This window comes from Stenella coeruleoalba, assembly GCF_951394435.1.
Source record: "Stenella coeruleoalba genome assembly, chromosome: 11".
Taxonomy (NCBI): Eukaryota; Metazoa; Chordata; class Mammalia; order Artiodactyla; family Delphinidae; genus Stenella; species Stenella coeruleoalba.
In genome coordinates, this window is record NC_137157.1 from 65,806,719 (window position 1) to 65,823,945 (window position 17,227).

The window sequence follows — 17,227 nt, forward strand, 5'->3', positions numbered from 1 at the left end:
ACCTACCATTCCTGGAATTTGGTTGATTTTTAGTTATACTGGTTCAGGGATAAGTGATCTCTTATCTCATGACTTCAGTTTCTGATTGAGACCAAGAATTGGGTAAAGGTGACTTTTAGAGTTGCGGGAAGATTTCCTCTGGGTAAAACTCTCATAGGTTGTTTGGTTCTTTGCAAGACGCATGAATAGCAAGCACAACACACCAAACCTTCAGGTTAAAGCTCATGAAGGTAGTTGTATAGAGACCCAGACGTACAAGTTTTTCACAGAATGCAGAGCTCTCCTACCTCAGAACAAGGGCTCCCTCTGTGTTATAAAACCAGCTGTTCCCACAACTGCTCAAGCCAAGAAGCAGTTGGCAGGAAGAAGATAATTCATCTGGTGCAGGGCCCCGTTCCAGACTCATCTTGGCCAAGGCAGAGAAAGAGCCCAAGGCTGTCCAGCCTTCTTTAGAAAAGCAGCTGGGAAGGCTCCTCCGTGTCTCACTGAGGCTGGGGTGCTGGGCTCCTCATTGGAGTCATCTGGAAACTTGCTGGGGTGATTTCTTTTTGCTGGATGAGTTTGGGGCTCATTTTGGGGGCCTGACTATAATGGCTGTCATTCCTGTTTAACACACGTCTGATTCAGTTCGATTCAGTGAATTCAGCCCTATTATGAGAATGCTGTGAGGTTTTGTGTTATCCTAAATCCTGAGGCCTTATAATTGCATCAGAGGAACCGGAAGTATGCTAGTGGTGAATCTCAGTGGACAGTTGTTCTGAAGGTATATGTTCTCTGTTGGCAGTAAAATGGGGCTGTTCCCTGAGGCAGCAGTTTGGGGATGTGCTGAGGCACGGGTAAGGGTAAAATGCACCTGTTGAATTGAGTTTTCCTGAGTGGGATCCAAGGGAAAGGCAAAGGGTGCTGAAGAAATCTCTTTCCCCTGCATCCTCCTCTTCTATTGCTACTCTTTTCCCACAGCTTCCCCATAACTCCATCATAGCAAAAGTAGGAATTAAAAGTAAATATTGGGCTTCCCTGGTGGCGCAGTGGTTGAGAGTCCGCCTGCCGATGCAGGGGACACGGGTTCGTGCCCCGGTCCGGGAGGATCCCACGTGCCGCGGGGCGGCTGGGCCCGTGAGCCATGGCCGCTGAGCCTGCGCGTCCGGAGCCTGTGCTCCGCAACGGGAGAGGCCACAACGGTGAGAGGCCCGCGTATCGCAAAAAAAAAAAAAAGTAAATATTAGCACAGAAGAATGATGGCTTTTGTTTTGTTTATTTCACATTACCATCTCCCCAAATAGGAAAGTTACATTTTCTAAAGATTTCTATTAAACGCATACGTTTTATAGAGAATTAATCTCTGAAGAGCATGTGATCTCCTCACTGTGCTAGGTAAATGAGAGGTTTATTACACCGTATGGAATCTGATAAAGTAATAAATGCTTTATATTTTCCCATAACTTCTTAGCATGTATCATTATTATTTATTATTATTTTAATCATGTAACCTTTAAGTTTAAAACCATGAAAAATGAGAATGTAATTCATGACATTGCTGGGAGCTCAAAAAGATGTCATAGTTTATCATAAACACTGAGTTTGTAAACAATCTGTTTGAAATGATAATTGTGAAACAACGTTACAATCTGAATGAAACAATCGTTTAAATTTTATTTTGGTTGATTATAATTCCTGCCCTTTTTTGGTGTCTTCCATTTTCTTTCTCACTGGGGTAGTGGTTGTGAGAATAAAAAAGATAATGTATCTAAAAGCACACTTTGAAAAGGGGCACGCAAGAAGACATTTATTAGTTAGTACAACTCTATAGGGCTGCTATAAGAAACTGAGTGAGCGTGTGTGTATGTGTGTGTGTGTGTGTGTGTGTGTGTGTGTGTGAGAGAGAGAGAGAGAGAGAGGGAGGGAGGGAGAGAGAGGGAGAAAGAGAGAGAGACGGAGATGGAGAGAGTACCAGCAGTGCCTGGTACATAGTAACACTATGTACTAAGTGTTTGTTAAAGTATTAATTAGGTAGTTACCAAATAATAGTTAACATTTATTGAATGGTAACTATATATACCATGTTATCTCATCTAATCCCCACCAACAACACTATGAAGTAAATGTTAGCCCCATTTTACAGATGAAGTAACTGAGGCTTAGTAACAACTTAGAAAATAGGGGAGCCAGGGTTCCATGTTCCATCCAGGATTTCTTGAGTCTAGAACCTGAGTGATCTAAGACACTATACTGCCTTTTAGTGATGCCTTCAGAAGCCAAACTTACATTATTAATGTACTTCTTGAGACAAATTTTATTCTTACCAATGGATGCTTGCAAGTTAATCCTTTAGCTCTTTAAAGTCACCTTGTAAAATCAGTCAGTGTTCCTGAACTATTTTACGACTGTTCCACCAAGAACCGTCACCTTTATTGTAATGAAAATAGTTCAGCAATACCAAGGGTACGAAATTGTGTATCAGGGGTGGTCATGTTCCTGGTCGCAGCAAGTACAATACATGCCTCTAGTATATTGTAAAACCAGTAAACTTTTTGAACTGCTTCATATTGTCATATCTGTGCCTGACTTCGCCTCATGTGCTATTTAAGATTTCCCACTGCCCTTGAACTTAATTCCTTCCAGGGCTTTAACTAAACTTATTGTAATTAAGAATTGAAAACCAAGAAATAGCAAAGGCAAATAACACCAAGTTCGTTATTAGGGAATTGGTTAAATAACCATAGTAGTTCCATAAAATGGAATATTAGACCACTATTTAAAGGAGTAAGATAGACTTACATGTACTGGTATTGAAAAATTAAAAACAAACTGAATATTGGGTGGAAGTGAGGATGGGGGTAGATTGCGTAATATGTGCATATATTAGACTGTTCGGGAGGGTAAACAAGAAAACTGTTGACAGTGGCTACTTCTGGAGGGTGACACGCGGTCTGGGGGTGGAGTGGGAGTGGAAAGTTTACACTCTTTAAAGTATCTTTTTACCATGTGCTTTAGGGGAAGAACCTAGTTGAGAAAACTGTTTTTTAGAGAACTTCAAATCACTGCGATAAGATTTTTCCTCTTTCTCTTTCCTGCAAAAAACCTGAGAAAAAATATTTTCGGTGTCACTATTTAGACCACAAGAGCTAGAATGAGCGATCAGTACAGTGCCACCTGCTCCGAACTGCATTTTCACCACACTTGCCTGCAGACGGCCTTTGCATCAGCTACACCAGCCTCCCTCTCTTCTGTAGGGTCCGCTGGCACCGTGCCCATCACCTCGGCCTTTCTGCCACCCCCCTCCCATGCCGTCCCTGTGCTTCTGAATCCTGATGGTCCCATGAGACCCAGGTCCGATGCCATCTCCAAAAGTGTTTCTCTGATCCTCCCAGGTGGAAGGAAAGATCTCCCTTCCTTCTCTTTTTGGTGTAGCCTTTATCTTTCTAATAGCAAGTATTACTTCCATTATTTAGGCGTATATATTTTGTTCCCTATTGAACACTAAGCCCTACAAGGGCAGGATTAATGTCTTCCTTGTCTCTCTCCCCACAACAGGATCTAGAACAGTGGTTGCCTATAGCTGATTCTCAATAAAGTTTCCCTGAAATGAAAGAATATGTAAAAATTAGCATAGTCTTACATAGTCTTACAAGGCTTTAGGGCAAACAATGGCTCTCATAATTTTGCAAACTTAGCAGAGGGAAAACATCAACTCTGAGGTTTAGTTCACCTTCAGATTTAAAGTAGGCTCTGGAGATGTAATGAAAATTATAGAAGTTTAGGAAGGGACTCACCACCCATTGGTTACTTTCCTGGGAATGCCTCCTTCATTTGAAAATTCAAAATAGTTAGAGACTGTTAAGGAATACTGTAGGAGGTTAGCACTGCATTGCTAAAAGGGCGTTTGTTGCTAAATTGCTGTTTGCAAAAAGGACAGTAATTGTCATTGTCAGTTTACAGCAATTACCTTCACTTTGTGGTGGATTGTTTGTTCCAGTTGTAGGTGAATTCTTCTCTCTCTCAGTATTTACCTTTGTGGACCATTATCACTAATCATTATCCTACCAAAAGATGCAACATTGTATTGTCTGTAATCACAGTGTTTACAAACAAATCAGTAAATAGCCATGCCGGTAAAGATAAATCTATAAAATGAGGACTCTATAAACAAAGATCAGACTACCAGGTGCCTTCTCTCTTTAAATTCGGTGTTTTACAATTCAGCCTGCATAAGGGGTAGGCAGAAATGGAATTAGAACAACAGACCCATCAGCACATTGCCCTAAGTCCTGTTCAGATATTATAGTTATTTGATCGTTACTATCGTGTCACAAAAATGGGCTTCTTGTTCTTTCAAGAGGTTTGCAGTCGCAGATAACTGCCTCAGCATAGCTCTCTGGAGTTTCTCAATCATTTTCAGCAAATTCTACCAAATTGGAGTGAGATTGCAGTGTACCTATGCAAATACTCTGCATGTTCTTGAACTGTCATTGCTCTGTTACTTTCCATATATTCCCAAAAGTTTGAATCACACCCACCAAGGTGATAATTTTGCTTTTAGCAGTAACAAAGATGGTTTGTGTGATATCTCTCAAGTCATTCCTGGTAAATGTTAAGTTGTCTTCTCTGTGGGCTCCTAAGCAGGCAATGCTTTGCCTCCTAAGGAAGGACCAAATTGGATTTTGTGATATCAAAACAGGGCGATGAAGAGGAAGTCAATAGGAAACGCTGCTCTTCTGATGATCCGAGGAGGTCCCTGGGTGGAGGCACACTCATCTTACGTCTTACGTCAGTCGCTTACTTGTTTTCAAAATTCTTTGAGTTATAGTCTCCGTTCCTTAGAAATGATTTGAAGAGAAAATTGTTGTCCTTCAGCTGGCAGCAAAAATCATTGGCATCAGAGTCTCTTCTTTGGGAACAATAATACTGGAAGGGGAGCAGTGGCACATTCAGGCTTGCCAGCATTAGAAATACATGTAGAAAGGACAGCGGCAGTGCCATTGAACTCTATTGAAATTCAGTGGATGAAGAACTTTTCAGAAATGGGCAAATAGGAAAGGGGGAAGGGGTGTTGTGCTCAAAATGAGTGCCTGTTTTGTAAACAGAGTTGGCAAGTGTAGGCGATGGGTCCCACCCACTGTTTTTAAAAGTTGAGCAGTTATGCTTAGTTGATGAGTCATCTGATATGTGTCTGATAAGGGGGGTTCCAAGAAATCGATTCTCTTGGCCCCAGAGACGTAGGAGTGTGGTGTGTGTGTGTGTGTGTGTGTGTGTTTGTGTGTGTGCGAATGTGCGAGAGCGTGTACACTGAGCTCACTCAGTCCTGCCTGTGCTGTGTTGCATCGGGTGCCCCGGTACTACCCAAGGACAGCAGCGTGGCCCCCATTTTGGGGCCCCGTGTTTTTCTTAGTCTGCAAGAGGCAACTTAACTAAACTGTCTAAGGTTTTAACAGTACTGTTCACGGCCGTGATGTGTAGAATGCCTTTAACATTTACTCTTACGGGTTACAGTAGGACAGATGTGTATCTGCACAGTTGATCCAAATAGTCCAGAAATTTGGACTTTCCAGAGTAGCTTGAACTTTTCTTACTCATAGAGTGGTAGTTGGTTTAGTAGATTAGAAAACTGCCCTGATGTGGGCCAGTTAGTTTTGCTTTGTTCTATGGCCACACGCTTCACCTTTCATCAGGCACATGGTATTAATGATCTACATCTGTATCGGGGTCGGCAGACTATAGCCCAAAAACCAAAGCCACCTGCAGCCTCTGTTTGTATGGCTTTTACTTTTTTAAAGGGTTAAAAAAAGAAGGTAGTTATAAAGTATACATTGTTTCTTGGAATCTTTATAACAACCCTATTTATCATCCCCATTTTACAGATAAAGAAGCTAAGATTCACAGAGGCTGAGTAACTTGCCCAGGATGACACCAGTTGGGGGTGGGATGGGGGAAGGGAGGGCAACGAAGGTGTATTCCTCTTAACTCTCCCATCTCTCCTTAAATGTGCGTTGCTACCATGGAAGCAGAGTTGCAAAGTGTGAATGGAGCCCGTAATCCATCATTCCTACTGGAATGGAAGTCCAAAATGCCCACCAAGTACAGCATGTTCCTTTACCTAATGGTTATATGGAATTCTTGTCACTCAGGAGTCACAACTTTAGAGTGTGATAAAGGGGGCATCGTTTTGAAAGGTAAGGATCTAGGTTTGAGGAGAAGAGAAACCAGTGATCCTTGTGGAATGGAAGAAGAGGAAGGAAATGGTGTCTAGAGTTATAAATGGAGTGCCCACAAAACCGATAGCCTTCTACCAAGGACTGTAGGTAAAAACAGGAAGTGGTGGTGGCATCTGGTTTTCTTTCTTGCTGGTACAACTTCCTCATTTAAACTCAGCCCTCCTCCTAACTTTCTTAACTTCTCAAAGCATCAACTAAACTGATAAATTCTATTTCTCTCCGCAAATCTCTTTTAAACACTTCTTTCTCTTTAGGATTGTATTAGATATTATTTGGTTTGGTCACCAGCGATGCATATTCCTTTCCTCAGACAAAACAAAATATCTAATCAATAGTGAGGCTAGTTTAAGAGAAACTTTGCAGCACAGAAGTTCGATTTGCCTACACGGAAAGAAATGGAATTGTACAAATAATTGATCCTCACCTGTTCCCTGCCCAGCCTTTAAAAACCATCCCTTTCATTCTCTAGTTCAATTTGTAAATATTACAAATAATCACATGCTACTAGATCCTAGTGTGCTGGTCCTCTGACCCTCAGAATGTTGAAATTTAATTAGGATGTAGTGACTAAGAAGTCTACTTTGGGTCTGAATAATTGGATGTTTCTGCTCCTTTCCATAAGCATTTCTTGAGCTCCTTAAATGAAATAGGGACTATATTAATGAGCTTGGGGCTTAAACAAATGCACACACCCCAAAAAGGGTTTGGAATAATAATACTTTTCATTTGAAAGTTTCCTTTATTTTTCATTTTAATAGTGTTATTGCAAAAGTAAGATAATCATTAAAGACCGTTTTGAAAATGCATAAAATAAAGTATCAAGAAATCACCCAAAGTCTTCCTGTTAAAACAAGCTCTGTTAACATTTTGATATATTTTACTCTAAGTTTTTTGTCTTCTGCTTGGGTCTTGCTTTTTACACTGGCATCCTTCCGTGCACACTTGACTTTGGCAGACAATAGAGCATGGTGGGTAAGGACTCGAGTCAGACTACCAGGGTTTGAGGGCTCTGATGCTCACTTTGTGACCTTGGACAAAATACTCAACCTCTCTGAACTTCAGTTTCCTTATCTGTAAGGTAGATAGTAATAGTACTACTCATAAGTAAAATATTGTAAAAAGTGCTTAGTGTGGGCCCAACATAGTGAATACGCTTAAATTTATTATTAGTGGTGATCAATAAAGTGTTTTATTAATTATACTGAATTCTCATTGAAGTAAATGAAAGCTCTAGGGGTACATTTGTATGTAAAATATAATTTTGAATTTGTCAAAATATTTATGACTTCCTCATGAATTAGAGTCTCAGAACAGCTTGTCCCCCTCTCCTAATTTTCAGATGTGTCTTCTTCCATCTAAGCTCTTGTTAAATAAACTTTCTCTGTGTGCCCTTTCCTCTCCACGTAAGCCTCTCCCACTGGCACCGCACAGGAACAAGGCTGCACCACCTACCTGCACGTACCTTCCAAACACCCTGCTTCGGACTGCAGCCTCCTCTACTTCCCTCCAAGGGCCCCCCCTTGGATACTCCCACTGTGCCTGGCCTTAAATGTCATTGAGGACCTCTGTGCTTCCTTCCCTGTCCAGCTTAGATGCCATAGTCCTTCGCTTAAACCCCTTCAGGTCTTCCCCACACCTGAAATTCCCTTCCTCCACCGGTGCTCTGTCACACTGGCCCGGAAAAGCCCTGAATCTGAGCTCTCTCATCATACAGATGGGTGACACTTGAACTTCATCCTCGGTGAGCTCTCCAGCCCTTCCCTCATCCCCCACTGGCACTCTCTTCAGCAGTGTTTTTAAATCTTTATTCACTTCATAGAGATATTTCTCATAGGCAGAATGGGGGTGGAATGGAAGAGCAGCAGAGTGAGTGGAGATCAGAGGTGAATGAGAAAGTGGGGAGGAAAGTGCAGGAGGGCAGAGACAGCCTGGAAATGTGGAAGAAAGGAAGGAGGTAGAAGAGAGCTTGGGAGAGACCCGCACCCCAGGGAAGGACTGGAGAAAGATGATTGGCCAGAAAACAGAATGTTTCCTACCATTTGTCCAGTTCCCTTGTCCTGGTGTTTTACATTTTCTTGCAGGTGATGAGCATCTATGTCTGTGAGTTTAGGAGTGAGGGGCTGTGGTTTGCTGGGAGATGATGTTAGATAAAAGCAGGACGAGCAACAAAGACCACTTTTCGTCCAGCAAGGTAGTTTTTATGTGGGCTCTTCTAATCATGAGGATGGTAAAAGTTTTATATTTTTTAATCAAATAATTCATTTATTCATCAAATATTTATTGGTACATTTTGTGTGCCAGACACTCTCCCTGGCACTGAGGATATCAAAGAATATATAAACAAAGGTACTTGCATGATTAAATAACATTAGAACGTTAGGATACTTTTCAATTCAAGAAGGATTTTGTGGGCACCAAGGGGCGGAGCATGGGTGCTCCGGCCCTGCCTCGGGTGCCAGCACGCATCTGCAGAGCCCTATGGCTCAGAGACACCCGTGAGCACAGGCTGAGCACGGTGGGAGCCGCGGCCACGTGAAGCCTCAGCGTAGAGATGCTGCTGAGACCAGCCTTTCCTAAATGACTTGGTCTGTCTTGGTCTCAGAGAAAAACACCAGCTTGTCAGTTGGTTCTCGGGCAGGGGATCTCCAGAACTCAAAGGAAAGTTGTGTAATTTTCTGGTGAGAAAAAGAAGAGGAACTACAGTAACAATTCATGTAGTAATTGCTTACTTGGATGGAGTGCCTCCCACGTGAGAAGAACGAATTGCTCATCCCTCCTTTCTAGCTCTTTCTTCTTTGATTTTTTTTAAATTTATTTATTTATTTATTTATTTATGGCCGAGTTGGGTCTTTGTTGCTGCGTGCGGGCTTTCTCTGGTTGCGGTGAGCGCGGGCTACTCTTCATTGTGGTGCACAGGCTTCTCATTGCAGTGGCTTCTCTTGAATCGGAACACCGGCTCTAGGCGCGCGGGCTTCAGTAGTTGTGGCACGTGGGCTCAGTAGTTGTGGCTCGCAGGCTCTAGAGTGCAGGCTCAGTAGTTGTGGCGCACGGGCTTCGTTGCTCCGCGGCATGGGGGATCTTCCCGGACCAGGGCTCAAACCCATGCCCCCTGCATTGGCAGGCGGATTCTTAACCACTGCGCCACCAGGGAAGCCCTCTTCTTTGATCTTGACCCTCTCCCAGTTTCTGCCTTCTCAGATGAACAGCTCCTACTAGCTTGGAATGTTATTAATGAATTCCTCCCCTTGGACCTTCTCCCAGGAGGATGCAGTGGCCCTGTGTTCCTAGAGGAGCACCACTCAGCAGCGTAGACCTGACTCATCCCTGCTGTGGGCTCCGGGGCCACTGGAGCTCTGCTGAGATGCCTGTGCCCACCCTTGGTTACCGATGTTCCATTTTCTTCTCAAAGCAGAACTAAAAAGAGACAAGAAATTAACAGAAGCCTGGCTTTTTCCTAAGAACCTGCAGAAAGAGCTGTGCCCTAAGGTTGGGAGTGCAGGTGGAGGACAGATCAGCTAAAAGTAGGCCCCAGATCCACTTTGCTAGGCCCAGCCTCAGCTCCTTGTTTGGGCTGAACTGACCACAAAAAGGAAGGTTATAGCTGTGCTCTTAGGATTTGGGATGGAGGGCTTGGCCTAGGGATTCACAGGGTTTCAGCCTCTCTCAACCAGGTGTCAGGGTCTCCCAAACGATCTCAGGCCTTGCCCTTGTGGCTCCACCCATGGCACCCTGTCAACCAAAACCATTTGTTTGGAAAACCCAGCCCCTCCCAGTTAGACGTTGACCCCATTGCTCCTTGCTGAGTTGTATTGTTGATTTGTAGTTCAGAGGTACAAAATTAGTGGTAATTAAACTGTTACTTGATGTCACCAGCCTGAAATGCAGTCAGCTGGTAAGAAATAAAACAAGCATCTCTGGACATTATTAAAAAGAAAAAACTTTTGGGCTTCCCTGGTGGCGCAGTGGTTGAGAGTCCGCCTGCCGATGCAGGGGACAAGGGTTCGTGCCTTGGTCCGGGAAGATCCCACATGCCGCGGAGCGGCTGGGCCCGTGAGCCATGGCCGCTGAGCCTGCGCGTCCGGAGCCTGTGCTCCGCAACAGGAAAGGCCACAACAGTGAGAGGCCCGCATATCACAAAAAACAAAAAAAAAAAAAGAAAAAACTTTTATACTTTCAGCCACGTTTAGAAGAGGAAGGATTATATAGTGTGGTGAGCCTCGGGTCCCTTTTGGAAGGAAAGACATGGCAGTGTGGGGAAGAGTGTGGAGCTGAAAATACTTTAAAAATATATATCCTGGTGAGGTAAGTAATGCTCTACTACCCTTAGGAAGTCGACCAAAGGAAGCAGACAGGACTCGCTCTCACACTGAGCGCCGGTCAGGGACTCACAGGAATGGTAATGGTTCAGCTGTAAATGCTTCCCTTCAGTGCAGTCTCACCTGGACAGCGGTGGGATCCGTGTCGCAGGTATTCACGCTGAATACCTGCAGGCAGCGTGGCGGGCAGTGTGGTGGCGCTGGTTCGGAGGTTGTGAGAAACAGAAACACTGAGATGGATATGCCGGGGGACCAGAGCTGGCAGCTTCCCATCCCGCCTGCTCCAGGCAGGTCCATGGACCAGCAGCATCAACACTGCCTGCGAGCACCAACAGAACCTCAGGTCCCATCCCAGACCTACAGAATGACAGTCTTCATTTTAACAAGCTCCTAAGGAGATACGTATATACACATTGAAATGTGAGAATAGCTGCTTTGAACTCTGGCAAAGGAGAGGACAGGAGGAGTCATGCTGGGAGGGTTGGTAAGGGTTCTCTCTTTTTTGAGAGGAGCGGGTCCTGGAAGAGCTGAAAGCCTTCACCTGCGTGGCAGCCTTGAACACCCCCATCTGAGCTATTTCTGGATCCGCAGCAGTGACGGCTGCTTCATCTTCACCTCTTTCAAGGACTCTGACGCTCGGTTGAAGGATGTCGTATGATTTCTCGTTATATAGCTGGGCTGTTAAAAGATAGTCTCATCTCCCTTAAAGTGCTGGGAGGTTGGGTTTTTTTCTTTTTTCTTTTTTTTTTTTTTGAGATATAATTTATAAAATTTCCCCATTTAAAGGATAAGATTTGATGAGTTTACCCAAATAGAGTTGTGGAATCACCACCACAACCATGACATAGAACATTTCAGTTGCCTTAAGTGTGTTGGTTCCATTTATTGTCACAGCTTTCCATTTCATTAGCATAAAATACTTTAAAAAATGAAATTTTTTATAACATTATCCATATAATCTTTGGGTAAATTATAGAAGAACAAGAATCGTAGTCCTATCAATATGATTCAAAACAATGACAGATAAATGTTTTTAAGATAGATGTTTAGATGTTCGTTGTTTTAATGTGTGAGTCAAAATTTTCTTGCAGCAAATAGAGTAAAAATATCTAGGAATATTTAAGAAATCATGGAGGGACTTCCCTGGTGGCACAGTGGTTAACAATCTGCCTGCCAATGCAGGGGACACGGGTTCGAACCCTGGTCCGGGAAGATCCCACATGCCGTGGAGCAACTAAGCCCGTGGACCACAACTACTGAGCCTGCACTCTAGAGCCTGTGAGCCACAACTACTGAAGCCCGTGCACCTAGAGCACATGCTCTACAACAGGAGAAGCCACTGCAGTGAGAAGCCCTCACACCGCAACGAAGAGTAGCCTCCACTCACTGCAACTAGAGAAAGCCCGCACGCAGCAATGAAGACCCAAACTCATCCAAAAACAAATAAATAATTTTTTTAAAAAAGCATATGAATTAAAAAAGAAAAATCACGGAGTATTGCCAGAGGACTGGAAATGGGCCAATTTCATCCCAGCTTTCAAAAGTAGTAAAAAGTGTATCCCAAACATTATTCTAGAGCAGATTATTAAATAGCTTATTTACATGCAATTACTGCAGAAAATACTGCTCCCTGGGGGCAAATAAGGTTTTCCTAAATAGTCGTGCTAACCTAACTTCATCTTTTGAGATAAGAGTGAGCTGGTATAATAAGAATCTGCTGTATAAATAAATTAATTTAATTAAAGTTAAAAATTCAATAAAAATAAATTCTTTTTCAGAAAAAAAAAGAAAGAGTGAACTGGTAGGTCACCAAACCGGCTTAAGCAGAGTGTACCTTGATTTTAGCAAGATATTTGGCATCTCACGTGGCTTACAGATGAGATTCTAATCTTTGTAAATTCACTTATACTTAGCCAAGAGTCCGCTATGTGCTGTGTTTGGTATTGGAAGCAAACAGGTAAGTAGGACAGGCCATGACTGTGAATTAAACCATCGTGGCCTGTCCTACAGTCTAGTGGTGAAGAAACATAATAAAGCAATAGAACAAAAAGATACCTCTGGCTGCTGGATGGAGGATGGATCAGAGGGGTCAAGAAAAGGGAAACAGGTTATCACAGTTGCCCAGAAATTAAAGATGACAGTGGCTTGGATTAGAGTAGTGGCTGTGGAGATGGGAAAAAAAAGAAGCATATGGATTTGGGATATATTTTAGAGGCGGAAATGATAGGACATTTGCCGGTGAATTAGAGATGAGCGATGAGTGAGTAGATGAGAAGTCAGGGATGACCTCCAGGTGTCTGGCTGGAGCAGTTGGCCGGACAGTGGGCCATTTTCCAGATGGGCTTGTTCCGTTCAGAAAGAACCAGTGACTTGGATGAAGGCAGACTCAAGATAGGAAGCTGGATGAGGTAGTTGATACGTAAGTAAAAAGGATAACAATTTTAAAAATATCACAAGACTGGAAAGATAAAAGGTAATGAAAATAAGTGCAGAGCCTTATACTTGGCTTAAAAAAAAAAAAGAAGTGCACAGGATGGAACCAGGAAGACTGGCCTAACAGCAGTTCCCCCAGAAGCTCAACAAGAATGAAAAGTGTGACTTGCTTCCATAAAAATGAAAACCAAAATAGTTTGCCTTAAAAGAAACAGGATGACTCCTGGGCATATACCCAGAGAAAACCATAATTCAAAAAGACACATGCAGGACTTCCCTGGTGGCGCAGTGGTTGAGAGTCCGCCTGCCGATGCAGGGGACGCAGGTTCGTGCCCCGGTCCGGGAAGATCCCACATGCCACAGAGCGGCTGGGCCCGTGAGCCATGGCCGCTGAGCCTGCGCGTCCGGAGCCTGTGTTCCTCAATGGGAGAGACCACAACAGTGAGAGGCCCACATACCGCAAAAAAAAAAAAAAAAAAGACACATGCACCCCAGTGTTCACTGCAGCACTATTTACAGTAGCCAGGTCATGGAAGCAACCTAAATGCCCATCAACAGACGAATGGATAAAGAAGATATGATACATATATACAATGGAATATTACTCAGCCATAAAAAGGAACGAAATTGGGTCATTTGTAGAGACGTGGATGGACATAGAGGCTATCATACAGAGTGAAATAAGTCAGAAAGAGAAAAATAAATATCGTATATTAACGCATATATGTGGAATCTAGAAAAACGGTACAGATGAACCAGTTCGCAAGGCAGAAATAGAGACACAGATGTAGAGAACAAACATATGGACACCAAGTGGGGAAAGCAGGGGTAGGGGAGTGGGGTGGAATAAATTGGGAGATTGGGATTGACATATATACACTAATATGTATAAAATAGAAAACTAATAACTAATAGATAACTAACCTGCTGTATAAAAAAATTAAAGCAAAAAAAGAAAAGACATACAGATGGCCAAGAGGCACATGAAAAGATGCTCAACATTTCTAATAAAAAGAATAAAAAAAAAAAAGCAGGATGTCCAACTCAAATTAGTAATCTTACTGTGCTTTGCACGGTCTGGATCAAAACTAATGTGAGAGCATCCTGCTTTTCTAGGCTCACAGCCGTTAAAAAGGATGGATGAGAAACTGGACCACGACTGAGCTGTAAACAGCTGAACACTCCATCACAGGATGAAGAGCTGAAAGTACTGGAGAAGTTAAAGTCAAAGAGCACCATCTTAAAATGAGCACCGTCAGATGGACCTTTAGGTGGAGGAGGGGCTAGATTTCAAGTAGATTCAAGTAGGTCCAGAGGGTAAAATAAGGACCCAAGATAAACATAGCAGCAGAAGTTTCAGCTCAGCCTCAGTTCCAGTGCACAGCACTTTCCAGAAGCAGGGTGGGTTGCATATGTGTCCCCTGACAGAAGACTTTGCAGACCTGGATGCCTAAGTGTGGGCACAGAGCATAGAGGTTTCCCATCCTGCCTGAAAAGCTGGGCAGGGTAGTCTCTGAAGGTCTCTCCCCAGTCCAGGAGTCTAGAATTCTGTTTCCTAACCAGCCTCTTTCTTCTCGGGACACAAAATCTACTGGAATGTCCCTGCACCACGTTTTTCAAAGTATCGCTGACACATGAGGGTTCTCAAAATCCCTGAACACGTTCTTCGCGAGACTGACTCTCCCGCCACTGCTTCCCCAGGGCCCGTGTTCAGTCATATGTTCTAGGTCCCCTTCTCTTCAAGGCTGAACATCAGTCTGAACTATTAATACCTTGACAACTCAGTTGCCTGTTGTTGAGGTTTGGTTCCCATTGAAACATGCCTTTTTCAGCGAGCAGCTTTTGCCCCAACCATATGGAAACTTTTGGTCAATGGTTAGCTGTGTGAAAGCTTACATGATACCCAGATGAAATGAAAAAAAATGAATCACTTCTGTTCCTCTTAGCACAGGAATACCAGCTTATGTTTCTCCTCCAGGAAACCAAACTATATGTACAAATATTTACTTGTGTAAATAGGGGCACAGTCATGCTCAAGATAGAAGAAATGTTCAAATAAGTCCTTAGTCTCACGAGTCGTTCTCCCTGCTCTTTCTTTCAGATGTCATCTCCGACTGGATCCTCTTAAACTATTCTAGGATCTGTGATAACCAATTCGATATTTTATTGCTTCTTTCCAAGAATCTAAATAGGGAGATACACTTTTCTAAATTTTAATTCCATTAATGCTAGATTCTGTTATAGGCTAAAGCAGTGATAGAGTTTTACATACAGAAGTTGCCTTTTAGTGACCTGATAGAAAAAGGTTTTTGCTTTATATTAGTTTTGAGTCTTGGAAGGGAAGGTCTATATGTTGGGAGGGATGGAGAAAAGGGTCTCCAGGGATTGGCTGTCAGACTTACTAGGGGTCGTTTGGCCGGGGGTGCGGTGTGATGTCTCTCAGACATGAGAGCAAGGGGCTTGTCATCGCTGTGGAAGGATCTCATTCTGCTGCTGTTAAGTTTGGGGAAGAAGATAGGTGAGCTCCCTGCTAAAATCTTCCCTGATCAACACTTTTCTCCCACTTGGAAAAGAAAAAGAGGTGAAACGAGTTTATGAAGAAATCCTTTCTCTTTTGCCGAAGGCCACAGGCCAGCTGAGCATCCTCTGCAGAGAAGTCCACCCAAAAGAATGGCTCAGAGCCGCTATGTGCAAGAACATGTGGTCCCAGGGCTACCAGCTGGGGGAACAGATGTTTCTGTAGAATGTTTCTTTTGCTACTGAGGACCCAGTTCTCCCTGGCTGAGGGCCTTTGGTTACCCATTAGGTAGATGTTAGTAATTATCCCTCCTACAATGTACATATTTCGAAAGGTCATACTCTTTACTCATTAGCCTGGGGCCCAGTGGTAATATGTCCTCTCCTCCCCAGGTCAGTCCCAGGAGAGTCAATTCAACAGAGGACAGGGTCACTTCAGAAGAGCCCATGGCTAATCCTCAAATTGCATCCATTCTATCCCCAGTTGGTAGCCCAGGATCTTCTGTGCCACAGAAATTCCCTGTGGCCTGTCACAGGCTCTTGTGGAAGTTGCCACTTAGGGTTCAGTATCAACATGAGTGAACTCTGAGTGAAACTCAAGGCTTGCTTCCTTAACATAAATATTATCTTATAAGATGAAGGAAAAATCATACCACAGATGTGTCCTGTCTCTTACCCTCCGGCAGAGCATAGCAAATCATGTTTCATTACAGATCTCGAAACTGCTGGATTGCTTAATAAATGCTTGCTCTCAGTTTTTCGTGTCCCTTAACCAGAATAGGTAATAAGGGACTTACCCTCTCATTCACCCTCTTACTCAGGGATCTGAGTCAATATATGTCCGAATGTACTTCTTTACAATCATATCTTAACCTAAATTCCCCTTTATTAGCCGGTCAGTTGGACTTTCACCTGAAGTGTTAGATTTTCCATTCTTCCTCCCATAGATTTTCCATTCTTTCTCCCAGTGTTTGTTTTACTTCTGCCGAGCCCTGTCACTCTTTTATGGTTTCTGGCCAGTCTCTGGCAGTCCGTCTGCTCTGCCCTTGGCTGTCTGTACTCCCCCGTTTATTTCCGCATGGTTGAAACAGAGGAGAAACAAAATGCCGCGAGACAAGAGAAAGCTAAGAAGCAGTGTTTCTGCCTGGGGCAAGGGAAGGTACCTGAGGAGGTGACATCTGAGCAGTGGTTCAGCAGGTGTGCGGAGTGGGGGAAGGGCTGGGAAGAGGCCCACGCAGAGAGAATTGCACAAGACGCCAAGCACCGCTCAGCAGTACTTGCTAGAAAAAGAATTGCCTTAATTACTCAAACATGGAATCAGTTGCAGTAATGCATTGTTCCTGGGACATATTTCCCTACATCAGGAAGTGAGCGGTCTTATCTAGGGGGCTGGAATTTAGTTCTTTAAATAAATAAGCTTTATTTGCAATTCTTAGGTCTGTTTTAACCAAACGATTCAGAAATAATCTATGCCATCTCCCACATCATTCTAACTGCTTTTTCTCGAGGAAGGTTTGATAATGAGCCAGATGTACTAAAACAAAAACATGAGTTTGTCGTTCAACAAAGTCTTTTCATTCCGCTTGGTTGTCAAACTTTTCCCATCCGTTAAGAGAGGGAAACTTATTATTATTTTAAGAGGAACCGGGTGCAAAAAAAAGTGAATTATCTCAGTGGTCTAATGTATAGATTCAAAGATAGCCATAAAGTAATTAGGTGAAAAGAACCTAGACACCGTTTGGCCTTCTG

General features: G+C 43.3%; 1 protein-coding gene across 9 annotated transcripts in view; it reads left to right on the top strand.

Moving 5' to 3' along the window:
* SLC38A1 (solute carrier family 38 member 1) overlaps nt 1–17,227 on the top strand; it is a 74,498-nt gene that overhangs the window by 36,434 nt on the left and 20,837 nt on the right. The window lies entirely within an intron of this gene.